The 27,631-nt window shown below is 44.5% G+C and overlaps 1 long non-coding RNA gene across 1 annotated transcript in view; it reads left to right on the top strand.

Moving 5' to 3' along the window:
- LOC146798106 (uncharacterized) overlaps positions 1–27,150 on the top strand; it is an 81,831-nt gene extending 54,681 nt beyond the window's left edge. Inside the window, exon 4 of the long non-coding RNA XR_014969105.1 lies at positions 27,082–27,150. This is a non-coding gene — a long non-coding RNA (uncharacterized LOC146798106). The remainder of the gene's footprint in view (positions 1–27,081) is intronic.
- Positions 27,151–27,631: the final 481 nt, after the last annotated feature.

The raw sequence follows: 27,631 nt of genomic DNA, 5'->3' as shown, positions 1-27,631 counted from the left end.
AGCAGAACACTCAGGCGCTAAGCGGTAACTTCATTGGCTGCTCTTAAAAGTTTTTTAAAAACTTATTTTATCCTGCTGCTCGCTCACTTTGCTCATTTGCACATTTAAAACCTATTACCTGTAATTTCTTGGTCCCGCTAGCTCCCCTGCCCCGGTCCACCACGGCTGTGTGCCGATTGAGTGGAGGGCGATCCAGGGAGTAGCGGGCCCAATCGCGCGGCATTTCCGGTCTCTGGGAGGGCGGAGCCAGGCTCCCGTGCTCTCCGCTGCAACAGACCGATGTGCCAGCGGACGCGTAGCGGGCGCGCTGCTGGCACGCCAAAGGCGTGCCCAAGGTAAGCCCGTCCGCGACCGGACGGGGCTAGGGGCGAGAAACCCTGCCGGGGACAAACCAGACTCAAGCACCCAGAGATATATGAGAGACGCACTGCTAGCTCTCTCGCACCACCCAGGCCTTGACCACTCCCGCTGCCTTAAAACGTGCCCGGGAGAAACGCATGGCCCATTCTCTTGCAATGCATGTAAATGGTGCAGTCTGGGACAAAGCCAGATAAGAAGGCAGTCAGGACCCGACACTCTTAAACTATCATGCATATACTTTAATGCAAGATCAGTCCCGAAGCATTCTACCAATATTTGGGACACTCTTAATGAAAAATATCCTGATCTTGTTTTTATTACAGAAACATGGCTGGACAAAAACAACTCCCCGGTCGTTGCTAACGCCCTACCAGCCAACTACAAAATTGTCAGCCAAGACAGGAAAGATCGAAAAGGGGGAGGGGTAGCAATATTGTTCAAAAACTATCTGACCTGCCTGCCCATACAAGTAGCTCCTCAAGATGAGCTCGAAACACTATCCTTCCAAATACTCCACAAGGGTCTCACCCTACTCGCCGGCGCCGTGATATACAACCCTCCTGGTTGCCAAGCCACTCTGAGCACCAGGCTACTTACCCAACTCTTACCTGTCTGCATGAAACACAAGAACTACTTAGTCATAGGCGATTTTAATGTCCATTACGAAAAACTTGATCATCCGGTGGTCTCACAACTGGAGAGTGACCTGCAAATCCTTCAATTAAAGCAATGGATCAAGGAGCCCACTCATATTGCAGGGCATACCCTTGACCTGCTTTTCTCCAACATCGATTCCACTGTCATCCAGGAGATCAAACCACTAGTATGGACAGATCACTCACTAATGTCATTTTCATTGGAACTACCAGCCAAACTAACGCATCCAAGTAAGCCCAAAGAGACAAATAACAGAGCGTGGAGGCTAGTTACTGAAACAACATTCCTACAACACTTTCCCCCTCCTAATACCCTATCCCTGAATGTGCTCTCAACAAACTTAGCTGCAGCGCACCTGGAGTCCGAAATCAAAACTACTTTGAACCAAATCGCCCCCAAACTTAAGCCCAGTCGATCAAAAAGACCTCTCACCGAGAAATGGTATACACCTCAACTCAAAGCACTCAAAAGAAAGTACCAACACACGAACATCAATGGAGACTGTCCAAACTCGAATTATATAGATCTCGGTACAAATCTGAAATTAAAATATACAATCACGCCATTAAAAAAGCAAAAAAGAGCTACTTTGTGCAACGAATAAATGAAAACTGCAACTCAACCAAAGAGCTTTATAAAATAGTAAAAGAACTTTGCAAACCAACCAGCATGTCCCAAACCATTCCCCCCTCTGCAGAATCCTGCGAAAAAATTAGTAATTTCTTTTAGGACAAAATTAGCCAAATATACTAAACTTTTAATCCTACCACAGAATTAGATATCTCGAATCAGAATTTTCAGACCCCACACCCAGAAGCTATGTCTAAAATGAGCAAATTTGCCCCCTCACGGAAACTGAGGTGCTGAAGGCAATGGGCGAAGTTAAGTCAGGATCCCCTCTGGATCCCTGCCCACACTTCATTTTTGCTTGAACAGCCTTTACTCTCTGCCCATACGTTACCCAGCTTCTCAATAAATCACTCAACACTGCCACCTTCCCAGATATTTGGAAACAGGCAGTAATTACTCCTCTGTTAAAAAAGGCAGGGACAGATGTTCTCAATCCCGAAAACTACCGTCCAATCTCCCAACTCACATACCTATCCAAAGTTCTGAAGAAGCTGGTGAACAAGCAATTAACCAACTTCCTTGAATCTAATGACCTACTGGACCCCTCGCAGATGGGTTTCAGGGCTACCAACAGCACCGAGGCAACACTACTGGCAGTATCAGACAACATCAGTTCCTGTACCAACCAGGGAGGAGCCATCGCTCTGATACTTTTGGACCTGTCGGCAGCATTCGACACGGTCTCCCACAATAGACTGTTGGAAACCCTCTACAAAAAAGGAATCCACTCCACAGCGCTAAAATGGTTTGGCTCATTTCTCAAAAACCGAACACAAACGGTCCGACTAGGTCAGCTCCAATCCAAACCCAAGATCATTGGCTGTGGTGTTCCACAGGGAGCTTCGCTAAGCCCCACTTTATTTAACACATACGTCTCATCCCTGGCTGAAATTAGCAGAAAAAGGGATATTGGCATTTGCTCCTATGCCGATGACACACAGCTAATGGCAGCCCTCGAAGAAAGGCCTGAAGCCACCAAAATAAAACTACATAACTGTCTCTCAGAAATGGCGCAGTGGATGCAGAAGCACTGTCTGAAACTAAACGCAGGGAAAACTGAAATCCTGCTTTTTGGAGGGGCCGAGGGGATCTGGGAAGCCACATGGTGGCCACAAACACTCGGGACTTCCCCAACCCCTAAGCATTGTGCAAAAAACGTAGGTATCTTCATTGATGACACCCTATCCATGAAGGACCATGTGCGGGCTCTTTGTGGCAAGGGTTTTGCCACCTTGAAACTGCTACACAGGCTTTTTCCCTGGATCCCACTAGACTGCAGAAGAACAGTCACGCAGGGCTTGCTTATGAGTCAGCTCGACTACGGCAATGTTCTATTTGTGGGCATGAACGAGTCTCTCTTCACTCGGTTACAGGTGCTCCAAAATGCCACAGCCAAGCTGGTATGCAACAAAAACAGATTAAGTTCAGCATCAAAGTGCATGAAAGACCTGCACTGGCTTTCCATGCGCCAAAGAGTGGTTTTTCAACTACTCAGCCATGCCCACAGAGCACTATTCCAAAATTGCCCCAAAATACTACAGGGAAGACTTGCGTTCTATGTCCCGACAAGAACTTGCGGTCCTCATATCTGGCACTGGCCAGAACTAAACGTATAAAGAAAGTGAGGTCTGGAGGGTGCTCCTTCTCATACTTGGCAGCCAGAAGATGGAACGATCTCCCCACAGACCTACGACACACCAAACTATCTGGAGTTCTGAAAAAAAATTAAAACTCATTTGTTCCCAATAAACTAACACCTCCCTGCCTGTTCCAGTAGCCTAATACCCTTGTTTTTGCTATCAGCGCCTTGATATCCCCTAGGATGAATGTCGCGCTCTATAAATAAATAAATAAATGAAAGGGCGGAACAAGCAATTCAACGTATTCACGGAACTCTGCGTGCTCGTGGAGATTTTTTACCGTTTTGCGTAGCGTGACTATGCAAATTCCGCCCACCCCTACTTCTTTCAATCTATCACCTGCAAGGTTTGTCAAATATTTAATGATTTTCTTGTCATCCTTTTCTTTTAGTGCATCAGTAAAGTCATCAAACGTTTCAATCTACGCCGTGCATCTGGCACCAATGTTCTATTTCTTGGCTGTGTCAAACGTTTATTGTGGTTTCAGAAACACAGCAGCATCGTACTTTACGCTCACTCCTGCCATTGAGAGCACATGCTGTTCAGATAGCGTTCATCACATATGGAGGACTGGCAACCTCTCCACCCAACACACCAGTTGCTCGAGCCTGGGTCGCCACATCCTATGAGAGGTCGTAGATATTTATACATTTGTATTCTTCACTGTGAGGGGGTTTCTCATATCTGGTTGTCCCCACCATTGCCTTTGGTTTGTCAAAGTAGTGCTTTGCATTTAGGGCGTAGTGCAGTGTATTTGCCAGCAAACTCACTGGCTATTTTTTGGTAGTTGTTTTGACTATGCTCCTCTACAGGGCTTTTAATTTCTTTTGCGGCTGTGTACGAGCTGGAGCGGGGTTTTGACCTCACATGTACCAATCGCAGACTGCGTTGCATCGATTTGAGTCTGTACGGTTGCAAACTCTCAGGGAGAGCAGATTTGTTCCTCTCGGGCACGTGTCCCTTATTCGTTGCCAATTGTATTGTTTTCCCCAGCACTGGAGCATGTAAATGAACTACCCCACACACAGAACTGATTCATAAATGTCTTAATTCTCCAAAATACAATCACACTCTGCACAACATCATCATACTTCTGCTAAAACACACCTTAACACCTCCCATCATATTTCATAGTTTCTGTACAGAGTCTGCCCGGAACCGCAAGGGTCTTAGAGTTTACATTATCAATACACTACACAGTGCTGCCTGACCAGCCAGTCATGCCTGTTCGTCCCTCACGCCCTTCTCTACAGAGTCTCCCTCCATCTATCTGCCTCTCCACTACACTCTTGCTATAGCCATGCACGACCCTTAAGGAGCTTATGGACTTTTCCAGCATCAGAAGTCACTGGTACGTCCCCAGTGGGTTGGCAGCTGGTAAAGCGACGGTGTTTGTGGGCTGGTGTGTTGGTGGCATGGGAGACTGGAGTTGGGGGGCACTGGCAACAGGTCAAGGCACTGGTGTTGGTGTAAGACCAGTTGAATGGCTGGCAGCCTCCTGAAAACCTCCAACGAAACTTATAAAGCACCTTGATTTGTTGAATCAGAACAGAGCTTTAGTCAGGGCCAGACTGGCCGTAGCGGGCACCGGGCATTCCCCCAGTGGGCCGCAAGAGTGGGGGCTGGTTTTGGGCCCCTAGGGGGCCGTTTTTGTTGCAGGGATGTTGTCGCAGCATAGCTGTAAAATTGGCCCCTGTAATAAAATCGTCCGAAACCGGCCCTGGCAAACAGCTCGGCCGCGCCCCTGGGGGGGGCTAGCCGAGCACTTTGCCCAGGCCGGTTTTGGTTCCCAGTCCAGCATAGGCTGTAGTGGATAAATTCAGAAAAGCAGGAGTCGCAGAAGGGAAAAAAAGCTACCATATTCAATCAACAGTGAAGTGTGGACCAACAGATTATCGTGCTCATGCCCCATACCTGTGAAAGTAAGGTGTTTTAGGTTTACCAGGGAAGGTGAGGCGTTGTTTGAGACTCTGTAAGCTCTGGCCCCCATAGATTAACTCATAAACTATAAAGGAGCTTCGCAAACAATCAGTGCTGCTTTCGGTTACTGATATAACTCCCAAATATATGGACTCATTTCCAGCCTGATTTATCTCCTGGCAGACGTCCCATGGGTCCGCCAGAGCAATGCAGTAAATGGCTCTGTCGCCCTGGTGGAAGGACTGCTTGCCAGATTTATAAATGACCACCTCGTTGGCAGTGACTTATAAAGCGGTTCTTGTCACTGCATTTTACTATTTGTTGCAGGGCTGAGTGTGAAGGAATTATGACCTATGGAAGAACTCAGAAATTAGTATAAGAAACATAGGCACTATCTAATTTAAGTAGCAATTTTAGTAGGGCTTGGACAAGATTAAACTCTAGGGGTGGTCAGAGCCTCAGCTTAAAACCACAGACAGTTATATACCTAACCTTTATCAGATGTAACATTTTGGACTTCCACTTTTTTAGCCTTAATGATTAATGTTAATTGTATTCACCTTTTATTTTTTGCTGTGTAAAAGTATCCATAAACTGACTGACTAGTTCATTAGCTTAATCAGATCACTCGTAATAATATTTACTGCATTTGCAGTTTATTTCTAGCACAGCTGGACTCTTATATACAGGTATTTGGTAACTAATTAGATCAATCAGTTACTTTGTTATAACATCTTGATGAAGGAGGTGTACAAACAATGTATTTATCACTGTTACATATCTATTTACATTAATCTCCTTGAAAAAGGTCTTACTTTATTGCATGGATGTGTTGTCTAATTAACTATTTGTGGATTTTATTTATAATGATTTGAAATAATCGGACAAATAAAATAATAATAAAAAGCGCATACAAAAACAGTTTAAAAGATTATATAGATGGAAATATCAGATCATATTTTAAATACAAATAGTTGTTGTTAATCTGATAGCTGCGCTTAAAAATCTTCCCATAGCAAAGCAAACAAATGGCGAAGATAACATCTATAAATAAAAATAACCTGTTCTGCTTGGAGTGAATGTATCATATCTTAACAACAGTACAAGAAATTCCATACAGGGACACTTATAAAATCTGCAAAATAACAAAACATATAGGGGGGATTTACTAAGATGTTGCACCGTGTTTGAATCACAAAAGTGACGCAAAATGGCGCAAAATCTTTTTTTCCTTATTAACTTTCTAGCACTAAACTTGTCTAGCGCTGGAAATAACGTAAAAGTAATGCAAAGTAGAGCATTGCCCTTCTTCGCGTTACTTCGTGTCATGGGGGCTGGCCAAGGGTGGTACATGGGCGTTCCCATGCAACCACCCAAGCTTTTTCACGCTAAACCCAATTTACTATAAACAGTAGATTGAGTTTGGCGTGAGAACACTGCGCCCTTTCAAACTAGGCGCTAGGAAGGAGAAATGTTTTCCTTTCTCTATACTTTTCCGACTTTGCATGCGTGCTGCACTGTGCAGCACGCATACAAAGTGGGAAAAGCTTTCCCTTGTGTCGAGCATAGTATTTTGTACAGGAAGTGTACCCTTCCTGTACAAAACCTATGCTACAGTCATGCACACACCCTAGCGCTGCGGCGCTAAGATGTGTGCATGGCGCACAGGAGATCTAATCAGCACTGGCGCAAGGGAAAGGGGAGGAGAGAGCCATATCTTTGAAGATATGGCGCACTCCAGCTCCCTCCCTTTTGCGCAACGCAGTGCAGCCTCGCAGGGAGCTACGCTGCATTGCACAACTTTTTTTTAAATCTCCCCCATAGTTTTTTTGCCACAAAGACACAAAAGTGGGTGAGACTCACCCTAATGGGAAGGATGGTTCCTGATATATTAATCGAACTCTAAATCTTGTAGTAGGTTTCTCTGGTAGCCGTTTGATATTAAATCCAAATTAGGTCGTAGGTCTGGTAACGTTTTAAAAGTGATCAAAGTTCTAACTGTAGTTTTGTCCAGATCAATGTATTTCCTGAAAGATTACTGTCCCTCAAGAAATATTTTCTTAATATATAGCTTAACCACTTCATGTATATTTTGTATCGGTATTAAACATTTCCCGGCAACCCAGTTTGACACAGACCCTTATAATGTAACTCAGCCATGGTGTCTTATAAGTGTCCTCTATTTTTAAGCATTCCAGAATGATTTATTGATTTACCTACCTTAGGATTAGGACATGTAGAAATCCATAGAAGAATTAGGGCTACTGTGACTTTAGCCTCCAAATACGGGGAGACCCAATACCTCTGCTATCAGGATGGCTTAGTAAAAGAAGCCAGGTCTGGTGGCTCCATGGACTAATATGCCCACTGCAAGGGCCAGTGTTTGACCTCATGGTTACAGATTCAAATCCTGGTGGGTCCACTCAGCCTATCATCCATCTGAGCTCAATAAAATGAGTACCATTGTGTTGAGCAACAATAAACATCTGTTATTCAGCATCAAGATGCCTACGGGTGAATGTGCGCTTTACAAATACATGTATTATGCCTTGCCTGCAAACATATCACATCCACATAACCAAACACTAGCTCTACAGTGGTGTACTTGCCGTTAAAGTTTTCATCTAATTTGTCGGTTTATTCCCCCAGAGTGATGCAAAACTAAAAACACACCGCTGACTGAGTGAATGTAAGTCTATTAGGCTGTAGTAAATGGAACCAAGAATTAGAATTATTTAATGGAATCCCCAAAAAACAAAATGACCAGGAATCAGACAAAACAAGAATCTTTATAAAAATGGTCTTATTCCTCAAAATTTTGGGGTTCCGCGTATGATAAACTTTTTATAAACTAGTTTTGACCGTGTTGATAGTTCTCGCTATTATCAATTAATTATCTGCAAACAGCAGCACCATTAAAAAAATTAATTGATGTCGAACTGCCCTAAGCTTTCTCCTCAATAATTATCCAATCAGGGCGTGGCCTAGCGGTCCAACATGGCGGATGCGCTCAAGGCCCAGTAAAATATTCTGTAATTATCCTACCCCATCAGTCCCCTAAAAGTTGTTGAGGACCTCTCTGAGACTGAGCTACCTGAGGGTTGTGATGGAGGAGAGCGGGAGAGCCGTGACATGAGAGGGCGAGACTGCGGAGGTACGGCCTAGCACAATCATGGCGGCCGAGAGCCTGTGGGTGGAAACGAGCCCAGGGAAGCAGACAAGTGCAGACAGCGTGGCGGAGACCCAGCTGTGGGTGCCGCAAGAGAAAGGGCCGGCTGGCTGAGGTGCGTGATTCCTGGGGATTCCCCGGGGGAAGCCTGGCAGCAGCCTGAGCACAGGTGCCGAAGATGCGAAACAGCGGCCCGTGAGTGATGCCCAGGAAGGGGGGTCGTGAGAGGGTCCTGGTGATCGGGGGTGCACCAAGCCGCAGAAACTGGCTTCGGATTGCTAGAAGGCCGAGCCTCGAGTAGAGTGGAGCAAGGGGGCCCAGGTTGGTGCCGCGGCCCAGGACACGATGGGGAGAAGGCCTGAGGACTGGATCCTGGACGGTGGTCCGATGAATGCGTGAGGGCACCGGCTGAGGCCTAGCCTATACATCAGTGGACCCCACTGTGCAGAGGGCATTGGGGGTGGTGGCCGAAACGTGTGGAGCAGCCAAGACATAGGGTCAGAGTGCCCAGCAGAAATGGATCACCGTGAAGGCGTCCATCCTCTCCGTTGAATCCAACCTAGATCTGGACCCGGCCCGTGACGCCGACAAATCTGGACCTGAGACAAGGCAGAGAACAGGGCACCCACTGGTGGGGGGGGGTTGCGACTGCTCACAGAAGTGGCCGGGCTATGCCCTGGTGCGGCTTGTGGGTGGGAGTCTCCATATCCTGCCCGCTGCCACCAGAGAAAACAACTTTCTGCCCGTGGGCGATCCCTGCACAGTTGAAGTGGGGAAGCGGGCACACTGGGGGTTCCTTCCTGGTGCTGTAGCCCAGCAGGAATCTACCAACATGATGAAGTATAAGGTGCCTGAGGGGCCCTCTAAACAGAGCACTTTGCACTTAACGGCTCTTAACTCAATGGCTCATGGACTGGCTACCCGCGGATTTGCTCTCACGCTGCTTCATAATAGAGAAGGCCTGCAGGGCGTTAATCCAAAATCCGCCTCCCGGTGCTAGGCCAAGACCCATCATCGCGAAGATCTTAAATTATCACGACAGAGACATGATACTGAAACAGGCCGGGCTAAAAGGGTCGCTTACCTATGCTGCCAGCAACATTCTGATATTTCCAGACTATACAAGGCTGGTTTAGCAAAGGAGACAATCCTTCACAGAAGCTAAAGCCCGCTTACAGGATATAAACCCCCCCCCATGCCCTACTGTATCTGGCCAGTTTGAGAGTGGTGTACCGGTCCCGCACATTGTTCTTCGAGACACCGGAGGAAGTCTTTGCCTGGACAGATAAAACAGTCAAAATCCGGCCCAATACACCGCCTCATATGGAATCTAACTCATCCTCAAGCGACGTAATCAATAGACAACCAAAGCAAAAGAAAAAAGGAAACAGCAGATCAAGATTGCGCCGACGTTCCACATCATGCAGCAACTCCAAGAGAGACATTTCAGGACCCCCTCAGGAGACGAAGGCTTCGTAGATGTATTAAGAGGAGTCATGGAATGAGTAAATCCAGATCGTTGAGACACACGGAAGGGGCTAGTACCATCACCAGACTGACTATAGTCAAGGGGAACGCCTGATGTTCATGGGCTGGATATGGGGGATTAATTGGCAGGGGTGGCGGGCTCCTTTTGGGGCCTGCACCCTACTCCAGCCGCAACAGGTACTTCATCTGTTATGAGGTATAGGGGGAGGGGGCAGTTGAGGAAGGTTTAATTGTTTTACATGCTGCACAGAGTACTCTCACTGCAATTACCCACCTAGTTGTCACTACACACCTACACACATGGTTACTGGGCACCCCATGGCGAATCCCGTAGATATAAAGCCTGCCCCAGGGGGTGAAGTCAGAATGGTCAGCTGGAATGTAAGAGGGGTATTGGACAAGATAAAACGTGGTGATCTCCTCCAACAAGCCAAAAGATACCAAGTAGATATTCTGATGCTTCAGGAAACCCACTTATTGGGAAATAAAATAATTTGCCTCCTCAGATACTTATTTGCTCAGGTATACCACTCCGGTTTTACGAGGGGATCCAGGGGGGCTGCCATTTTGGTCCACCAGAGGGTCCCGTATCAGCATGGGAAAACATGGACAGATACACAGGGTAGGTTTATCTTAATAATGGGAACCTTACATGGGGAGCGAGTGGTCCTAGGTAGCGTGGATGCCCCCGCCCCTATCGTGGTCCTTTGTTGAGCGTCTAATGACTCTGGTCTGAAGTGCCAAAGGGATTAGCGGTGGTGGGTGGAAACTGAAACAATGTTATACACCCAACCAAAGATAGATGACATGCATCGGGGCAACCACATACTCACCAAGCTACAAAGTTGGGTTCTTTGGTGAAGGGATTGAAATGGACGGATACATAGAGGAACCTTCACCTGAGGAAACCAGGAAACACCTATTACTCAGGATTGTATGACCCATATTCTTGCCTAGACCACATCTTTATCCCCTCTAATGCGGCCCATAGAGTGAAGTCCATGGAGATCCTACCAAGGAGTCTGTTAGACCGCTCTCCAGTGGTGCTGAGACTTGGGATAGGCTCGGAGAGGCAGCCCATCCGTTGGCGCCTCTCTCTCTGGCAATTACAAGATGAGCCGTACCAGACATGCATACATCAAGAGATCGAACGATATATAGAGACCAAAGTGGGATCGGTGGGTGTGGCCAAGACCCCGTGGGAGGCTTTGAAGCCAGTGCTTCGAGAAGTCAATATCATCTACTGCGCAGCCTCACACAAGCTGCGTCGGGAGTCACTCTAGTGGTCAGATGCCCAACTGACAGAGCTGGAACAATGCAGTCGGGACGAGGGTGGGAGCCTGGTACGTCACCAACTACTACAAATGCAGCAGACCCATGCGAGTTAATTAATGGATAAGGCCCAGCTAGCATAACTAGCATCTCGCAGTAGGATCTATCAATGGGTTGATAAGTCCAGCCGATTATTACACTGACTGTGTCAGGGTGCACAGAAGCCTCAGTCTACCCCTGGTATAGTTGGCCCGGATAGGCAGGTGCTCAGCGATCCTGCATTAATCGCTACGAGCTTCGCGGAATACTTCACAGAGTTGTATGCCCCCAGGGAACTCCTGTCGGACGACATGGTGCAGCATTTTATAGATGTTCTCCGGCCACAAGCCTTGTCCGATGATGCAAGAGCAATGTTGGATGCCCCCCTCACAGTTGAAGAACTAAGTGTCGCATTGGGAGACTTGAATGCAGGCAAGGCGCAGGGTCCGAATGGATTCCCTTGTGAATTCTTCAAGAAATACTTTTCCAAGTTAGGACCCCACTTTCTCGTGGTAGTGGACAAGGCAAAAGAGCGAGGCAGTCTCCCAAGAGACTGGAGGCATGCTGATGTAGTGGTATTCCGCAAACCCAGATGGCCTCCGGAACAACACTCATCATATCGCCCCATCTCCTTACTCAATGTCGAGACCAAAATACTGGCTAATGCACTTGCTAACCACCAGCGGCCACATATAGTGCAACTAGTTCATCCAGATCAGGCTGGATTTATGTCCAGAGAGCCACGCATCATAACATCCGCTGGGCCCACAACGCAATAGTGGCCATTAATGCCTACGAGGGACCGACTGGCTGTAGTGCTCCTAGCCGACATGGATAGGGCATTCGACTCCCTGAGCTGGGTAAATTTATTTGCTCTCTTGAACCATTTGAACTTGGGACCCAGATACCTCTCTTATGTTAAACTGCTCTATACAGACCTTACGGCGTCGGTAAGGGTGGCAGGATCCACTTCTAATACATTTCCAATCGGTAGGGATACTAGGCAGGGGTGCCCCTGTCTCCATACCTATTCACCTTGGGAATGGAGCCCCTGGCGGCGTGGGTGAGAATCGATGCTCACATACAGGGCTTTGAATGGTCAAGTGGGCTCTCAGACCGCATTGCTTAAATGCGCATGATGTGCTGTTTTTCCTAACAAACTCCAATTGAACGGGCCAGAGATTGCTTCGCATCATGCAGGTCTTCGGCGAATCCTCTGGCCTCTTCATGAATCCCCGTAAGTCTGCTCTTTGGCCACTGAGGCGGGCTGACAAGCTGGGCTTGTAAGCGTCGGAGGTAGTGACAGTAGCGGAGAGGGTGAAGTACCTGGGGGTCTTTTTGATCAGCCTCGCAACCCACAGCGTGGGAAAAGAATATTGCCCCAATGTTAGCATGAGTGAAGGTGGAGATGAAATCATGGTGCATTTGCCCCTCTCTATCTATGGGAGATCAGCCATATTTAAAATGGTCTCTCTTCCTCGCTTGCTCTATCAGCTGCAAAATCATCTGTACCCGATCTCACAAACTTGGTTCAGGCAGGTGCATGCAGCACTGGGACAGTTTTAGGGGCTTGGGAGCTGCCCGGGTGGCCTTGTAGACTTGTTTTCAGTCTACATATTGCGGGGGATTCGCCACAGCTGATAATCAGTCTTACTACATGGCTTCCCACCTACTGGTGCTCAACGAATGGTGGTACGGGGACAGAAGGGACCTGGCATACCCAGTGGAGTGGTGGCAGATGGGGTATATGACCGGACATACCATCCTATACTCTGGTCGAAAGCTCTGAACTTTGCCGCCTGCGACACAAGTGTTTTTTTAGGTTGTGAAAACAATCCCTCCTTATGATGGGATGGTGGGGCAGGTTAACCAGGGAGACCTCGCTGTGCCACAATGGGAGATTGCAACAGCTGACCACCCTGGAGGGATTCCGGGGCTGGGATAATATAGGGATCTCTACACTGGGGGATCTCATGAGAGGCACAGTCCTGAAGTGGTTCCAGGTCCTCCAACAAGAATATGATATGCCTCGAACCCAGTTCTTTAGGTACCTTCAATTCAGACATGCTATCTCCCCCAGTATTGCCGAGCTAGACGCCCTCCCCGAGTACAATCCAATAGAAGCGAAAGTATTTATGGGGGTCCTAATGGAACACAAAATAGCAAAAATATATCAGTCCTTGGTGACGAATAGCCCCACTACACTAAACAAATTGAAAGAAGCGTGGACACTGGATCTGTGTCAGCTAGACAGGGATGATTGGGCAGAGGCGTTTGCTTCCCTCTGGGGTGCAGCGATAGCCACTCGATTGCGCCTGATGCAATTCAAGTATTTACATCGGGTCTATTACACAAGGCAGAGAATTTGGAAGGCGGGTCTAATGGCGTCTCCGGAGCTTCTGCGATGTTGACACGTGGAGGGTTCTCTCATGCACACAATATGGCATTGCCCAGTAATTACTAAGTTCTGGCAACAGGTCATGGCATGCCTCTTGGAGGTCCTGAGGTGAGATGTCCCTGTCTCGCCGAGATTGAGTATTCTGCACATCATGGAGGGTGTCAGAGGTAACTTGTATAAATGTCCCCTTCTACTGTTGGGGCTTACCTTGGCTAAGAGGGATATTGCAAAAATGTGGAAGCAACAGCCTCACCAACGTTGTCTGCTTGAAAAAAGGGACTGGACATTTGCATGGGCATGGAGCGATCTGTCTTTAAGGCTAGGGGGTGCCCGCAGAAGCACTCCAAAATTTGGAAGAGATGGGCTGAGCACTGGGGCCTATGGTTGGGGCCTACGGGCCCGGGGGGGACTGATGCATTGACATGGATACCGGGGGCAGCGTGACAGTAGGGGTTGTAGGAAGACAAAGTCTGGTTTACTCGGGGTGGCAGGGCAGCTTAAAAGTTATGGGATGTGGGAGGGATGCAGCACACTAGGGGAATTCAAAATGGTAAAGGTTTATTGTTCTAGATTTTCTTTAATTATGATGATTGAAAACGAGATGTCAACATCATTACAATGTGATGTGCTAACTGGCAACAGCTTCCTGTGTTAGGGAGCGCCGAAAAGAATGTAACAATTGACATAATAAAATGTGTTTATACAAAATTATCAAATCAGTTTGTATACAGCACAAAGAGAATGGCTGCAGATGGTGGTCACACTTTAAGTAAGCTCCTCGCCTGCCCTGAGAATCCTGAATCACCTGGACTGGCTGCAGCCAGTGGAAGGCAGTATGCAATAGTTTTTCTTTCCCCTTCCTCCTTCCACCCACTTCTGTGCCCCCGGTCCAGAGATGGAGACCAGAGGACAAACAAGGAGGCCCAGAGAACCAGCAGTAAAGGAGTACGGGTGGCAAGCGTGGGCTTGCGTGTGACTACTCACAGCTGATTTGGCCTGGAGGCCGAACGGGCAACAGCAGCAGCCCCTCTTTCTTCACCCTGGAGACCAGTGGCCGAGGCTGCTGCAGGAGAGGAGCTGCGAGAGGCCAGCCCGATGGAAACTGGTTGGCTTGGCATGAGACCAGCACTGGGGTAAAAGAAGAGTGACACATCTCTCTTCCTCCTCCCACCAGAGCCGCCGCTAGCGAGAGCCCGATAACGCCCAACCTGGCCAAAGAGGACACCGGTAGCTGGGCCTTCCAAGTGGCCTGGAAGTGGGGTTTTCTGCCAAGGGCTGGAGGTGAAGAGTTTTAGGACTGGGAGTTTAGCAAAAGGGCTATTCGGTCTCCCAAGTAACATTCCGTGAAGGGACCCTGCAGGTTCTGTGTGAAAATACAATGTGGCACACAGGCAAGCATGTTTATATAGTAATGTGTGAAAAAGAAATATGGCCTACAATGTGTATAACTAGTCTAACATAGGGAAAACGACAACAGGACATGCAAGAAACACACAAAACCATCCCTTTGGTCAGGATAGTAGGAAAAAATAAAATACTAAATGTGATAAATATAATTAGACGGTAAACAAACTCAAAGGATAGTCTGAAAACAAGATAGCCTGAAAGTGAAAACGGCAATGAAAATTTAGAAAAATAGTAAAATCATGGCGTTTTGGAGGAATTCATTGTGTCACACACCAACTCAAAGGCTAATGACTCCATAAAGGAGCCCGACTCCGCAAATGATGATTGGTCAACAGACCAAATCACGAGTTCCAAAGGACAAACATGATCCTCTGTCACAGCTGATGCTGAGGAAGTCACTGGGCAATCTGCAACCATGTTTGTGGAGACGGTTTCCTGTAACTCATGTGCCTTTGCACATGGTTCTTTGAAGGTGAGTGGCTCAAACCACGCATTGTGTAGAAGTTGCAAACCTTGAGGACAGTTCTGAAAATTGGTTGCTAAGGGACTCATCAGCAGTCCATTGTCCAAGGCAGCAGGCACCTGCGAAGCCAAGCAATTATCCAGTTTCCATTCAAAGGGGCATGAGAGACAGTGGAACACGGGTTGCATGCAGGAAAACCAGGCAGGTTGGAATGTTAAGGACCAATCAAGATCCAGTTCTTGCAGTAGAAATATTCCAAAGATCTAAAGTATACGCTCACAGTATTGTGGAAGCGGTACTACTTCCAGAGGTCTCGCCAAAGGAGAATCCATTGTGGAAGAGCAGGAACAGGAAGAGAATGCCACAAATGAGGAATAGCAGCAACAGGAATTCTCTGAATACACTAGAAAAAATGGAGTGGAGAAAAGTTTGGGATTACTCCAAAGACAGAATGAACTAACAAGGGGCCTGCAATCTGAAAAAAGTGGGAGACACTGGATGTACTAGAGGCATTAAAAATGTGATGTATAAATTCTCCGAAATGCAGGGAAAGGTTTGTATTCAACAATGACTGTATTTCACTGGAAGTTCTAGCCACTTGCAACTGGAAGATATTGCGAGCAGATGTGAGAGCTACTTCTAGCTGGAACCATAATGCTTAATGTTTGCTTAGCTTATTGACGTCTGTCCTCAAAGTTGGAATGGAAGGCCACAACGAGCTATCTGTGATCTCATGCAAAGGGGAAAACAAGACATTGTTGCAACAAGTGACTAACTGGGAAACAGAAAAAATATATGGAACTCCAGTTCGTATTCCACAGCAATCTTGATCATTAAGCATTAAATAACTCCAGGTAGAGAGTGTCGTAATAAGGGGGAGAATTGCAGGAACCGAGATACCTTTTAAATAACATGCCAAATTGGATGCTCAAATATTACATGCGCAGTGAATTTTAACATGTTTACAAACAAGTGAATGTCCCACAGTAAGTAGAGTTGCATTCTTCTCCAGTAATGAAATCCTCTTTGTTCACAACATATGTAAAAGAAGTGACCATAATTCATGAACGAAGCTGCTCCTTAGGGGTTCATATCTACCTTCAGGGAAATGTTTCATGCAAGCTCTGAATTGAAATTTCAAGATATGCAGAGAAATACCTCTGTGTATTAACCACACAGCCGAAGGAGTTTCAGCTATAGTGAAATGGAAGTCCTAATTTTTCTAGATTCAGCATTGTGTAGGTTGTGTCTTTCATGGCCATCAATTGTTTTTTTGTGTGATAAATTAAAAGGCAAAAATAAATCGGTGCAAATTAAGCAATGCCATGGAACAAGCCTATATTTATTAAGCATCTAGCTAAGATGCATAATTAATCTAAGTTGACTTTGTCCGTGATACAGTTTTGACATGTCCCTCTGCACAATATCAATAACCAACGACACAAAGTTGTTTAAATTGTAAATGTGAGATGATAATGTATTAATACTATTTTCCACAACAGCAAGCTCTTTATCTAAATTATCTTGATCAAGTTGTCCCAAACATGCAGCAGCTTCCATCTGGGCTAATTTCCAAATTTCATTATATGTAGCATATATAAATCTTTTAGAACATGGGGATTTGGAACCTAAAAGTATTTATTTGGACAAGAGAGAAAGGTGTTGCTTCACCACAGAGAGTATGGAATGTTCCAACCATTGTAGACATAACCTTCCCACTGAATAGGTTGACTGAGCATATTGGGGATCAGGTATGTTTGATTTGAATCCAGGTGTGGAATTAAGAAAACATGCGTGGCAAACATTAGTGTCTGGCCATAGCAAGCACCCCTCAGGACTCGAAAATGAGGAATTAAATGTACCATTCTGCATCATGTTATTTAACTGTTATTACGTGTAATTTTTGAAACTCTGCCAAATATCAAAGCGAGCAAAGAGGGAATTGTTGGGGCATTCATTTCTTACAGTTTTGTCAATCTTAGACACGTAGTCATTTGGATAGTTTCATTCAAGAATAACATTTGTGTGGGAATTGAACAGGCTCAAAATAATGCCTCTGTTCCCCAAACCTGCCAAGATTTAGTTCCCTAAATTGACTTAAATCAATGTTATCCTTCCAGTAATCATAGCCTTTAAGCGCCAACTGGTCGACAAACAAAGCTGCATATATGAGCTTAGTCTGGTTGAACATATATTCGGTTGGTGTGGTAGGAACTAATTTGAAATAATATGACGCAAGACCCAAAGTGTCATATCATGTAAAATATGTGTATTTGTCTTTTTTGTCTTTTGGAACTCCCTTATAGGGAAGTTGGACAATGTTCCCATTGTGTGTAATTAAAATGTGGACACTGACCACCAACTCTGTGCAGACAATGATGTCCATAATGATGATATCAGAACATATGACATAGTTAGCAGAATTAAGACATTGGTCCTCTGATTCAAAAACAGTATAATACTCAAGTTACGAAAGCATAGAATTTACAGTATCAACATCCAAATAATCAGAATGTAACCCAAGTACTATTGCATCACCCATAGAAACTCTGAACACATATAGTATCTGCAGGATCTCCGTAGGGACAACTATGTCGAAAGGAACTTTATCCAAAAATATTCCACCAGTCACTGGAACAGCTGAAATGTTGACAAGTCTATTTTCAGTTTATGCAATGAAGAATGGGGGGCCAACACCCCACCGACTAGTTCGGTAGCAGAACGGTCCAGGAGGTAATGGCCATTGATTAACAGGTAAAAAACTGTCACAAATCCAATCCACATGAACAGAAAAACCAAGGAGAGTATGATCCATATTTGTATCCAAGGCAGGACTAGATAAGTGCTTTGTAACCATGAAATAAAAGCCCAAATCCGGGCTGGAGGCAGATTCAAAACAGAAGAACTGTCAGAAGAAAAATCATCTTGATTCATAGAGTACCTAGAGGTACTCAGCTGGAAAACTGGTGGCTGTGACTATGGAGTAGGACCTGAAAAATCCAATTTGGAAGGACTTGCCAATGGTGGATCTGTATAAATAACGTCCATCATAGAAGACATTATAGTAGACACAGGTACTGTCAAATTATCAGTGGAGGACTCAGCCCCCCCCCACCCCCCAGCCGGTGAGAATCAGCATTGGTGGTGCTCACTGGTTTTAAATGCAAGTCTTGCAGAAGTGTATCTACACTTCATGGCATAATGAGGCCACATGGTGTAGTATGACATGTTCAATTGAGAAAAAGCGTTTGTCTTTAGATCCTGGAAGTGGTGGCTGGTTTTAAATGTATTCATGGCAGCCAAGATATCATTATCGAAACTAGTTTTAGTGTGGAACTGCTGCTATTTTAGCTGTGGCTACTGCATCATCAGCCAGAGAATTCCCTACAGTGTGCTCCCACATGTTGATGACTCAATGTATGTATTACATGAATGTGTGGCAACATATCTTTAAGATTTGCAGTCTTAACACAAAGCAGTTTGTGCTACCCTTCAAATCTCTGCACTCATTTTGTCACCAAAAATGTAAATAGCCATTAAAGGACTGTGTACGGTAATGCGAATCCCACAGAATAAGTGTGGGGAATTTAGGATCCACATCTTCAAGTGCAAGAAGCAAAGCCTTCAGATCAGCTAACCGCAGTGCAGTCTCCTACAGACTGCATGCGAGTTGTTTAGGGGTGAAAACGCCATCTAACACAAGACCAATAACAATAGAGAATATGGCAGACTACTCTGGCTTGGAACCTATAGCAGGTAGAGTTGAACCGTCAGTGTAAATAACAAGTTTATACTGATCAGAGCGCAAAGGATAGACATGGTCATACTGCAGAAATTCTTGTGTTTGCAAAGAAGGGTCGAGGACAAAGTCTACATCTACGTCGGTTAAGGAAATAACCCATTGTATCCATTGAGGATGGAGGGCTTTAGCTTCAGGGATGCTGGCTTTTGTCACAGCCTCTTAGGCCAGCACAGGAGTAACAACAATAATGCGTTTCCCTTGTGCAAGGGGCCTTTCTTTAAGGATAACCATCTGTGCAGCAATCAGTATTTCTTTAGTGGCAGCAAAACACATTTCTGCAGTGGAATATAAATGTGATTTATATTTTATAGGAACTGTTTCACCCTTATTAAAGGTGACTAATGTAAATCCAATTGCACCCGGTAAGACTCGAATGACGAGGTTCCTGGTATTAACATGTGTATGCAAGTGTCGTGCTTCAAGCAAGTCAGATTCTAATGATCTGAGTGTTTCTGTATGTTCTGATGTCCAAAATCAAATGGAAAATTCGAGATGTATTAATGCATATAGGGGCTTTATGCCTTTTGCATAATCAGGTATGTATTGCTTGCCAAAATTAAAAAATCCCATCAGGGTCTACAATTTTTTAAGTGCGTTTGGAGGTTGTAGTTGGGCACATTTCTCTAAAAGATGAGGGGCAAGCCTCTTTCCCTCATTGGTAAGTTCATATCCTAAGACAAGGGCACTGAGGAAAGCTATGTTACATTTTTGTAGCCAAGTTCAGAAAATTGAAATATTATGCGATTCACTCTTGCCAAGTGAAGGTTTAATTCATTGTCTGTCATGTAGTTATCATCCACATAGGACAGAGCATCAGGGTCAATATCATGAACAAGCAACACAATTTGTGCTGTGAAAACTCCTGGGTTATTCCCATAGCCCATTGGAAGTCGAGCATAGCGCATTTGAAAGCCTAAGGCTGTAAAAGCGGATCAGCCACGTCTCTCAGGAGCCTAATTGTAACTGAAAAAAAACCAGTGGAAATATCCAAAGTGGTTTTGTATTTTTTACTGACTACATTGTTAATAAGAGCCGTGCTATATGTATTTTGCACTGCAAACGTGCATGTATTGCTATTCAAATGTCTATAGTCTAAGACAATGCAATAGGAATGATCAGGTTTCAGATCAGCGAAAAGAGAGCTATTAATTTAAGATAGAGTTCAATTACTCTCTGGTACTCCAGTTAGGAAAGAAGAATTTCCCTAATGGGTGCTTTATCATCACATTTAATAGTATACTGTGGTTGTACTCGAGGTGTGGACCGTATAGGAAAGACATTGTGAGGGGAATCCTTATCACAACCCTTATGGTTACAATGAAGTGCATGGGCCAATGAGAGGGCCCATTCAGAAGCATAGGCTTGTTTGACTTCGTACAGGACAGGGTGTGAAAAAAAGGTACACCCTTCCGCACATAAACATTCTTCTCCTGTAACGTAGGCACCCTTGCACTATGGTGCAAGTGTGTTTTCATTGGTGTTAGGCAGCTAAATTAGCGCCTGCACAGATGGAAACGCAGGGCTGCACCGTATCCTTGTAAGTATGGTGCAGCCCTGCGTTTCAGAAGTGGCTAAGCACGGCGTTAAGCCAATGAGGCTAATGCTGTGCTCTGCCACTTCCTGGAAAATATGCCCCTTGGATTTTTCTCAATCAGTATGACTTCATGGATGCAACGTTGACTGCAGCACTCCCACTCTGAAAATTGTTCCAGCACCACTGCTCTCAGAGAGGGGATGCACTGTCTCTCTCCAACTTTGTCCACCATCCCAACAATATATTATTTTCAGATGGTTTTCTAGTTAGCTTTTTGTTGTGACTTCAGGGGACAGGGAGTCTGAGTGGTTGCGAATGTGGTATCACAGGATGACCCCCCCCCCCAATGGTGAGATACAGGTTTTTTTGCCTGTTCACGAAAGTGATGGAGGGCTACTGCACCTATTAATCCTTGATGTTCAAGAATGCTTCTGGTTGAACAATAATGGTTAAAGTCATTTTGCTATATCAGGTACAGTTTGCTGTGAAATTAATAGTATAGAATAAATATGGCCCTTTTCAAGCCAACAACAACAAAGCAGATGCATAATACAGGCCCCTGTAGCACTTGCAACATAGGCCAGACCCCCAAAGCTTCAAGTGTTTGGGGACCCCATGCTTATGAGGGGAACACTTTGCTTCTGCTTACGCAGTCCTAAATGGCAAGCAGGCAGTTGAGAGGCTTACTGACTATGCGCTACAAAAATATGGTGTACAAACAGTGTACCTCTTGAGTGCAACCCCTGTAAGAGGCGAAGCAGCACCCATCGGACCCCCCAGACATTCCTCTGCAGGCTGGTGCAGTCACTCACTTCACCTACCTTCACAAGAATCTATGCCCCCCTCTTTAAAGTGGAGGTGGCTGCCGCCTCCACAGAGAAAGACACAGTGGCTGATAAAATCACCGGCTCCGTATTTCACTAATGTACTGCCCTCTTGGCAATGCAAGTTTGCGGCTGCCCTGGGGGCTGCGCACTCATGACAATGTGGCGTACTATTCCAGTCTGGTCCAGGAGAATGTTTTGAACGGAGCGCTGCAGCATAATATTATAATATTATATATTATGGGCCCAGGTGCGTAGTAGTGAGTGTTTACTTCACCTCACAACTGTATATCAGTTTTGTATAGTAGCTCATGGCGTTTGCCTTCTAAGCCTCCAGTCAAAGCATATATAGCAGCAATGACAATTTTCATCTGAAGCAGCAGACTGCAGGGAGATGCATGGATCAAGCACTTAACACCCAGCCAGAAGTCAACTGTCTCCCACTTCCACTGCTTAACTTACTATCAGGTTTCCATTTCTAGGTGCGGGGTTTGGGACAGCTGCAAGGTGAAGCTGTGAGCCACATTGCTCCTGCAAGAAATAAAACACCACGTAAAGTTAGAAGTTGTCCTATTAAACGTCTTCATTACTCAAGAAGATTAAGAATAATGGATGAAGGGGTCAATGAAACCACTATGCACTTGTAAAATGGACCTTTGATTATTTTAGATATTTTTGTTTTCACTAGAAGGTTATTGACTATGAACTCTCATTTTTTAGAAAGAAGAGCACAACTCTTTGGGAGGGTGGGATCTGCATTGAATTACGTCTAAATGAATTGCATTTACATTAACTGTTTGTTGTAAACGAATATGTACCCTATAGGTAATTGATGGTTCATACAATTTTGTAAGGCTCACTATCTTTGGGGAAATGGATTGTATCTTGTTTGATTCCCTTTATTACAGGCTCAGAAAAAATAAAGATTTAAGAACCAAAAAAGAAAACTTAAGTATAGACTTAGTAGTCAGGTTATTTTGGATTTTATTGTAGATTTACATCCACTGCTACTATGAGCACCAGACAGAAGTAATGCTATCCCACCGCATATCCAAGTACATCAAGTTCCATACACCTTTTAGCGTCAAGAAATTACCAGGGAGTGATTGCAGTACCAGGAGAAGTGTCACAAAGTGATTTTATATTCCTGTAATTAATGACTAATCTTTTAGATCATTGTTTTATACAAATGTAAGCTCAGGGAAAATTTTACAGAAATACTATACTTGAATGTATGTAGTACAATTCCAATAATGTGTTAGAAAGTTTAAAAAAATTAAAATGGAGATGTCTTTCACTTTACATTTTTGTACCATAAGTTAAATTGTGAAAAAAAACTTGATATTACTTGGCAGAGTAGTACAAAAACTTAGCTGGAGGCTAGATTGTGGGTTGGATGTATCTATGTTGGATAAACCAACAAAATTATCTGGCTGAAGAGTTGATTCATTAAGAGTTTTTATGAGAGTTGGTGGTGGCTATTGTGATGTTCACCCACCTGTATCACACACCTCAGAAAGACAATTTGCTACCTTCCCATTTGTTGCACGCTGCAAATTGTACCATATTTAGCAAATTTCTGGGATGGTGCCCTGTCTCACTCCAATGGAATTTTTTTTGCTCTACAATATCCTTTCCCATTTAGGGGCATATTAAAAAGGCGGCGATATTAAATTATCGCCGCTTTTGCGTCCGTTTTCGGGCGAAAAGCGGCGATAATTTCATCGCCTTATCAGCAGCTGACTTAGCGACCGTTTGCAGCACTCCTCCCTTCGCATCGCTAATGAGATGCAAGGGAGGCGTGCCTGACAAGACTTCCCTTGGGAAAATATCGCGAAGGCAGCTTCGCGATATTAACAAGGGAGGGTAGAGATTTTTAAAATTGCGTTAAGTATGCCTTAACGCAGGAATTTAACGTCTGTTAAATTCCTGACTAAGGCATACTTAACATGGGGGGTGGATTTTGTGGCTAAGACCACAGGCCCTATCATCTAGGATATCGCCGTTTTCCACCATGGAAAACGGCGATATCCCAACTATCTCTGGAATTTTTATCGCCTCGGCGATGCGCGTTGTTAATAACGCGCAAACCGGGCAATACATTCCAGAAATAGCCGGCAATAAATATGCAAGCGCTAAGCGCGCTTTGCGATATTTATCGCTGGCCCTTGTTAATATGCCCCTTAGTTTTTCTGTGACTCAGGAACTCTGAAAGAGCTCTTGCCCAATAGCTTTTCATTGTGAACCACACACTCTTCTTTTAACACCTCCAGCGACTATTAGCTGAATTTTAATTTGGTACCCACATTATTCTCTGATCTTTCTCTAGTCATCCTTGGTAGTTGTGTATTTCAGAACCAAAACATAGCTCCAATTGACCTTTGTAATCAATCCCTCACTTTCTCTTTGTTACAGAACACTAAGATGAGCATGGATTCAAACAATTCCTCAATGTGAGGTCATCAAGCTGGTTCAAATCGCTCATTGCAATTTGCAATTTCCTATTACTGATTCTCTACTTTGAGATTTGCTATTAGTAAATCACAAGACGGAAAAAGCAAATCATATTAATTCACAAACTGACTAACAATCTCATTGATACATTGAGAATAGTGATTACCAACTAGTGATTTGGTAACATTCGCAAGGTGGAATTCGCTATTCAAAAGCTTTGTATGTATGGCTAAATTTACACCCACATTTACTCCAGCACTACTGCATATAAAACAGACTCAAATCTACATATATACCAACTCACTGGTAATGTAATGGACTCTCATCTAAATTAAGGGAGGTTTGGAACAACACTAACACTGTACAAGATCAAAATGTTGAAAAGGGGAAAGTATTGTGTCAAAAATGTTAATGTTACTTTTTTTAAATGTAGAAAAATCTCTTTTTTTAAGAAAATGTAAATATGCACAGAACTGTGAATGTTGTTTCAATTAATAAAGTACACATATTACATCAAGCCTGAAAATAAAATCAATGCACATCCTACTGTAGGGGGAGGACCAGTCAGAACTCCATCACACCCATCAACAATGCCAAGGGAAGCAGTCATTGTTAGATACTACTTCTCTCCTGAACTGATCATTGACATGGTTCCCAATGGCACTCAAGAGCTCACTTCACCAACAGCTCGTCCCCAGATCATGCCTGCAGTTCTAAATACAGGCTGCAGAGGGTCATTGGGGACACATTGGGCATCTCATGGCCAAGCCAATCACGGCGCTAGCAACATGTACGCAGATGCATCAGCAGCTGAGTGCACCAGTTTATTTCCATTCCACATACACTGGCAGAAAGGCACAGGGTGGCAAGGGAATTCTGTTCCATTGCTCACTTCTCTCAGGTATTAGATGCCAATGATTGCATCCAAGTGGAACCTCAGAACTGGAACAGGATTTCTGCAACAGACACCACCAGCACCTACAAAGCCTTCTGCAATGGTGGGAGCTACTGCCGTTATGTGTATGCTGCCTTCTAGGCAAACATAAGACAGCTATATTTTCTCATAGTCCACCCTTGCATGTCAGTAAATTATTTGGGGATTTTGGTAGTTTATGGATACTTGGACAATCTGAGTAACTCACACTGGGATTGAAGGCATACCTAGGGAATGTCATTTCACCCCATCACAATATACAACTTTAAGTGCTTGCTTTATTTTTTAATTGGGTAGCAAGACAATACATAGAAACACATTTACTATATCACAAAATTGAAAAAAACTATCAAAGCTACATTTCATTTATTTTCCATAATTTCCCATACCTTCAGAAATGTCCAGTAGCTATTTGTTCGAATGGCGTATGATTCAAGTTTTTTTAATTCATTTTATCTATCCAATTCTGAAAAGTTAGGATTTGCTCTAACTTCCTGTGTTGTATTATTTAAGTTGTGCAATTAGCATTATGATCAGTACAAAGTGTGTACTTGTATATATAATGTCTGCTACATTGACAAGAAGATAATATCATATTAAATATCACGTCTTTATTGCAGGGGAGGTTGGGTATGTTCGCTCTTCCCATTCCTCACATCATTCTGATATCCAAACACATAGCCTCAACAGAGTTATAACATGGCACACGCACATATGTGAGCCATGATTGAGCTCACTTTTGGTATCCTAAAATTGTGACTCAGATGTCTTAGACATAGAGGTGGTGCTCCAGTACACCCCAGTAGTGTGCAAGAATATTGTAGTCTATTGCACATTGCACAACATCCCCTTGTGAAAGGCTTATATGTAAACCATTCCATTGAACTAGGAACCCAACCAGTTTGCAGGGTGGGGCACAGAACAAACGTTAGAGTCTGCAGGAATGTAACCAAAAAGTGGCCTCACTTTTCACCTGAGCTGCTCGATTAATTGCTGCATCACAGTGGCTGGACTATGCCGAGTCAAAGATCAATGGTGGACTGGGTCACCATCCACAAATACCACTCTGAGACACCATGATGTACACTACCAGGATGTTGCATCCAAACTCGGAAGTCTCACTATAATACGCATCCACTAACACACTACTTGCTTATTGATCAAACAGTCCATTATACTACTGCATTAACCATTCACACACACTTGCAATTTTGACTCATCTCATTGACCAACGCATATGATAATGTGAAGATAATAACCTTTAATACATCTTCATATTTATATGTATCTACTTCTATATCATATTAAGGATTGACCTTAAATATTTGTATAGGTACTACTAGGGACACTGATACAACCTCAGATATGTTTTTCCCTTCATTTTCAATGTATACCTATCTAATCCACATACATAGCCGAATTTTACGCTTCTGCTTTGCAAGCGGAGAATTCCATAGCAGGAGCAGAGAACTCCATAGTTGAGTCGGAGTTCTATACCGACCATGAAAAACAGAATGTGACATACAGAAACAGGAAGTAGGCCATTCCTGGGCTATCCAGGGGTTACCACACACTCCACCTTCATCCTTCTGTTTCTTTTGCTAATCCCTCAAATGCCTGGAGATTGGGATGAGAGGGCCCCAAGGGGAACTGGAGATCATCAGCAACGGGGTTCCTCCTGAAGACTCTTCAGGTTTATGGGGACCAGAAACCCAGCTGAGCAATGAAACACAAACTGAGGTCTGCCAAAACATCACCATGCTTGACCTTCAGATCATCTGCATTTCTTTATGCCATTATAAAGGGGCATTATTGGGACATTGTCTTAGTATTTAAGATATCTAATATGTTTCAGTGACATTCCTGTTTTTATATCATGCATTAAAAATCATGTTTTCATATCATACATTAATAATTATGTGTAACTGGGAAATAATATATGCTTCATCTGTACTCATGAGAAACAGAGTCACCCAGTGGTAAAAGTGTCATGTGTCAATTATAAACAATTATATTGAAAATGTTTTCATTTAGATGAAGTGTTTGACATATGCACACATGACATTTTTTTTCTTGCCTTTCCTTTTCAGTGGGCAGCTAAGCTTCAAAGCAGGACCAAGGGCAAAGAGGAATAAGGACACCTGCCACTAGGCAAGCACAGGAAAAGGAGACAACCACAACAGAGTATGATGTAGCTTCCACTAGCAAGGAGGGTGCTTGGCCCACAGAGCCACTTGCTCCCAATCTTGGAGAATCTGGGCGGAGGCTATGGAGACCACCAATGGGCTGGTAAATCTGAACATCACATGTCAGAAGGTGGCAGACAATGGGGCTCTTTTTGACCAAGAGCAACTGACATCTGTTGTGTCCCAGGAACAGGTCCATCTACCATCGGGCCTAAAGATGCTCCTTCCACTAGTCAAGAGGTCTTCACAACATTAGGACATTCAGCTGCACCCGTTACGTGTTCTCCTACTCTAAATACCTGTCTGAAAGATAAGCATCAAAGATTATATTTGCCCCCGACACCCCGTTCCTGAAAGTATTGTCCCAACCCAGACGTGGGGCCATGGTTGCTTTCCAGGAGGCAATGAGGCAGCTGATTGCTGGCCAGTGGGCATTCTTTCAGAATGTCAAAGA

This window comes from Triturus cristatus, chromosome 9, assembly GCF_964204655.1.
Source record: "Triturus cristatus chromosome 9, aTriCri1.1, whole genome shotgun sequence".
Classification (NCBI taxonomy): Eukaryota; Metazoa; Chordata; class Amphibia; order Caudata; family Salamandridae; genus Triturus; species Triturus cristatus.
This window is presented reverse-complemented; position numbering and strand designations above follow the sequence as displayed.